Raw genomic sequence first — 4,933 nt, forward strand, 5'->3', positions numbered from 1 at the left:
GTGGCAGAATTCTTCCTTAATCAAATCCTTGAAGTCGCTCCAGAGGGTGGCATTCGCTTCTGCCAACCCGAGCATCTGAACTTGTGTGTTCCACCAAGAATATGCCTTCCCTTGTAATGTGCCAGTAGCATACTCTACTCGTTTGCTGGCAGGGCTTTCACTTTCCTCGAATGTATATTCGATTCTTCGGATCCAGTGTAGAAGGCCGATTGCCCCTCCAGTGCCGTCGAAAGTGGGAGGTTTGCATTCCAAGAACGCCTTGAAGGTGCCTAGGCGTGTTTGAGTGTGCATGGGTTGACTCCCTGTTTGGGTTACTAAAGCTTCAGCAACCCGTTCATTAATCAAGGTCGTCAGCTGATCCTGAGTCAAGTTGAGATGTCCACTCATGATCTTCACATTGAGGGAAACATAGGTGAGAAAGGTGTCGCATAAGTGCGTAAGCATGGGATGACAGGCGAGAGTAAGCACACAGGGTTTTCAGTCAGTGGCTATGTCAACCAAGTAGACCATAAATGATGCACTACTTAACAAATAGGCAAGCAATACAAACACAAACCATATTACCTATAGTGTGTTGAGTCTTGCACATGAAGCGAAGTGTCGTTGTGGGTTGTTGAGCACTGTACATGTTATAGTCCGGTTTTATCAAACACTTTTTCCCTTTTTAAAACCAAGTTCACTATAACCAATGGCTCTGATACCAATCTGTCACACCCCCAAAATCCACACGCGGAGTATCACCGCATGGAGGCGTGACATGACCAGGACCAAGCCACCAATCATATTGAACAATATAGTAAAGTAATTAAAAGTTCAACCACACAATATAACTGGTGTCTAAAAAAAACAGTTTAATAAGTCTAAGTTATCAGCGGAAGCACTCAGTTCAGAACCCAAATCATAAATTAAAAGTGCTTAAGTTCATTATGAACACTCAATGTCCATGCTCCACAACGACTCTTCCCCATGCAAGCTCCTGCTAAACCTAGTGACCTGCAAAGCATGTAGTAACGAGTCAATAACAAAGTTGAGCGAGTTCACAGTTGGGTGTTTGTTTAAGCTATTCCAAAAACATAGTTTCCTTTAACTGACATCCTTGCCGTGGAGGTTACCCCATAGTTGAAAAGGTGATTTGTTTAATCCCATTTACTCTGGCAATCCAGCCGTGGGGGCTACCCCGTGTTTACACTACTAGACTCGTTACCATATCGACTACTTACGTTAGTCATGTATATGTGCCCTAGCTTTGGTGTCTATCATCACTGACGTGCCATAGTCCATTAGTCCACGCCCGTCCTCTACGGCACGGTGTGAGGTTTGTCAAACCTAATAGCGCTATTTAACTAATGACCCATTCGCCATTGGCCTCGACAATTAAGTCGATATAATGGATGTAACGCCCCAAATTATGAATCATGCACTTTATGATTTTATATTATGCAGAAAGTAAGTTATAATGCTTATAACCTTAGAATATGAATGCTTTTGATGAGAATAGTAATAATAACAAGATTATGTGTAGAAACGAATATTAATAGAAGGATGATAAAAAAATAGGAACTTGATTTTTATGTGAATGTTAACTACATAGAATGGAAATTAGTCATAAATGTAAACACTACATCTATGAGGGGCCAAAAATGACAAGGTATGAAAGGTGAAATAATAAAAAGAAAATTTAAAACACAAGGACACACACATCAGGTGTGTGTGTCGCCCAGGATATCTAGAGGAAAGGGGGAAACCCTTTTCATCTTCAAAAATCAGCAATTAAGGGGAGGAATTGAAGCTAACTATCTGCATGTTCATCTTTCTCTAATCATCTTAGCATTCTAAACATGAGGTATGTTGAAATTTGCAATTTAATGATCATGAATGAAATGGGTTTCAAGTAAATCCATGAAATTGTATGAAATTAATATGGGTATGTGTTAGGAACATCCCATGGAACATGAATTGAACTTGAATTCGATTAGATTGATAAGTGAAAGTGAAAACCCATTTAAAATATGAGTGTTGTGATGTGTAATATGGAACTTAGTGTAGATTAGTATAATGATGTTCATGTGATGATGTTCATGATGAGATGTTGTTAAGTGAAATCGATTTAGGATGAAAGTTGTATGAGATTTTGATTAAAATTCATGTTATTGATATGAATTGGCTAAGTTATGCATATAATACTTGTACATTATGCTTAGATAGTGGTACGCACGCCAAGTGTTTGATGAAATGACTAAACGACGATATTATGTGAAAATGTATGCAAGTAGTGGATGAACATACATACAATGTGTAAATGATTAAATTGTTATTAAACTTACACAAGGAACATGTGTAAGATCGAATCCATGTGGAGGTTTTATTGATGTCTTGTTGGGTAGAAATGTGCACTAGTATCTTTCATTGTTCACTCACATTGTATGGTACACACTATGTGCTTAGTCGACGGTTTAGTTGAGGTTACGAAATGAAATTGGCGTTAATGTATAGCAAGTAAGGATGGTAAAATCATGTTGGTTATGTACCCCAAATATGGTCGTCTAGTATGGGATCCCGAAAGCTTTAGTATATGTAGTATTGATAATATGTATGTGTGTGTATGTAATGGATTGATCATGTGGTTGTAAGCATATTACATCATGAATATGAAGTGTATATAATGTCATTGTTATAGCTTAATATGATGACACGGATATATGAGGTTAGGTCGAAAGTCCATAAGATGGGTCGTTGACTTTTGGAAGTCAAACCTTTCATAAGTAGTATGGTTAGACTCTTGTCAAATTTCAATGCTATAAAGTCATATGGTGCATGTTTAACAATGTGTGTTATATGCAATTATGTAAGGAATTATACGAGTTGGAAGAGATGTGATGTTGGGTATATGTCTTATGTTTGTTAGACTTGACTAATGAAAGTCAGACTTGAACCATGCATTCGACATGATCATTAAGTGTACAATCATGCATACTAAAAAGAGTGTGATTGCGTGATGTGAAGGCATAAGGATCATGTGGAAATGGACTCAAGCAAGAAAGGCAAAAGGGTAAAAAGGAGGCAAGGGAACGGACGCAAAAAGGTAAGTGATTTCCGTAATCACTTCTTAATTGTTTATGTAAAGTTATGTGCTAGTTAGTTAAGTATGTTAAGTGAGGACCAATAAGGATGTGTTGTATGAAACCAATGATTTTTGTTAAGTAGATGTAACGGGTCAAAACGTAGCCTTGATGTTAAAACGAATGTGTTGTTTGATGAAAACATGAACGGGTCGAATAACCGTAAATGAATAATAAGCCGATAGCGCATAAGTTAAGAATTTACTTAATCCGGATGTGGGATTTTGAGTCCATAGGATAGAGGACCAATTTACAAGCATGTAGGAAGAAACGGGAGGTTAAACGGGTAAACGGTTCAAAAGTTATGCGCGTTTTAGTGCGTACGGACGACGAAACGAATCTGCAGAAAAAGTGGTTTTCTAGAGGGCGTCGCCGACGGGGTTAGGGCCGTCGCCGACGGGCTCTAGAAAACCAGTTTTTCTCCGACGCCTTAATTACCTGTCTACGGGGTTTTTGGCTACGGGAAAAACTACGGGCCGTCGCCGACGGGCCCTAGGGCCGTCGCCGACGCCCTCCCCAAGTCCAAAAATCTAAAATTTGTTATTTAAGTTTATTTATGTATCCTAGGCTTCGGTTTGTTATCCGTGGACTACGGCGGGCTTTCCAAACATGATTTTGATCGATCCTTAGATGTGTATGGGCTATAAATCAAAGTTTAAGTCCCATGTAATTAACGTATGAGTATGTAAGAGGTATGCAAGATCTTGTACGTGTATGTAGATGTGTAATTATGTATATATGGAAGATATGTATGAGTGTATGCCTGTATGTAGAGACGTACGAATGTAGATACGTATATAGAAGCGTATTTGTGTATATATGAAGATACGTAGGATAGTATGTATATATGTGAAGGCGTAAGAATGTATGTACATAAGCAGATGAGTATTTATGTATGTATGGAAGTACGTGTGATCGTATGTATGTATGTAAAGACGTAGGAACGTAGGTACGTATACAGATGTGTACTTATGTACGTATGAAGATACGTATGAGTGTAGGCATGTATGTAGAAACATACGAATGTAGGTACGTATGTAGTAGAGTATTTAAGAATATATGAAGATACGTATGAGTGTATGCATGTATGTAGAGAGGTATGGATGTATGCACGTATATATATTTAAGTATGATTTTTGATACGTTGAGTGTTAATGATATTAATCGTGTGCCTGGAAAACGAAGATTTATGCAGGTACATTATTGAAGGCTCACCAGGGAATGGATATGCGAATGATATGCTTAAAATCAGAGAGAAAGCTGAATGGAAAGTGTACATGTATTGGATCTTGTTTATGTATTGTGTACTAATGTGATGAATGTATGTGGTGAGTGCAGGTTGTACGAATCACGGGCGGTTATCACGAGGAATAGAGATCGAAGACCGAGTCACAAGATAGATTGTACGGGAATAATTGAGTATGTACTATTAGTAAACAGGACTTATGCTTTATTTTTGTAAAAGATACATATTAAGACGAACTTTCAAGTAAGTCCAGACGTTTGTAACGAAAGAAATTTTATGGCACGAATTTCCGCTGCGACTTTTTTTTCAAATACGAATTAGGGTGTTACAAGTTGGTATCAGAGCCCTGGTTCGAGAGAATCAAGTACAAGAGGATAGGTACTTGAGCTCGAACCCGTGTGCTCTTATGACCAGAAAGCCCGTACAATCTGAGACTTGATCATGATCTAAAGGTAGAAATAAAGGTAAGTATGTGCTTAAGTATGTATGTTTGAAGAAAACTAATAATATGATATGTGTAAGGTCAGCATGATTGCTTGGAAGGGATGATCTGTAAATGCGGTCTAGC

General features: G+C 38.2%; 1 long non-coding RNA gene across 1 annotated transcript; it reads left to right on the top strand.

The window, feature by feature from the left end:
- The first annotated feature begins 1,716 nt into the window (after positions 1-1,716).
- LOC110938827 lies at positions 1,717-4,643 on the top strand. Its single transcript, XR_002591725.2, has 3 exons — positions 1,717-1,843; positions 3,004-3,082; positions 4,458-4,643. It is a non-coding gene; the product is annotated as an uncharacterized LOC110938827 (long non-coding RNA).
- Positions 4,644-4,933: the final 290 nt, after the last annotated feature.

The sequence above is a fragment of the Helianthus annuus genome, chromosome 5 (genome assembly GCF_002127325.2).
Source record: "Helianthus annuus cultivar XRQ/B chromosome 5, HanXRQr2.0-SUNRISE, whole genome shotgun sequence".
Lineage (NCBI taxonomy): Eukaryota > Viridiplantae > Streptophyta > Magnoliopsida > Asterales > Asteraceae > Helianthus > Helianthus annuus.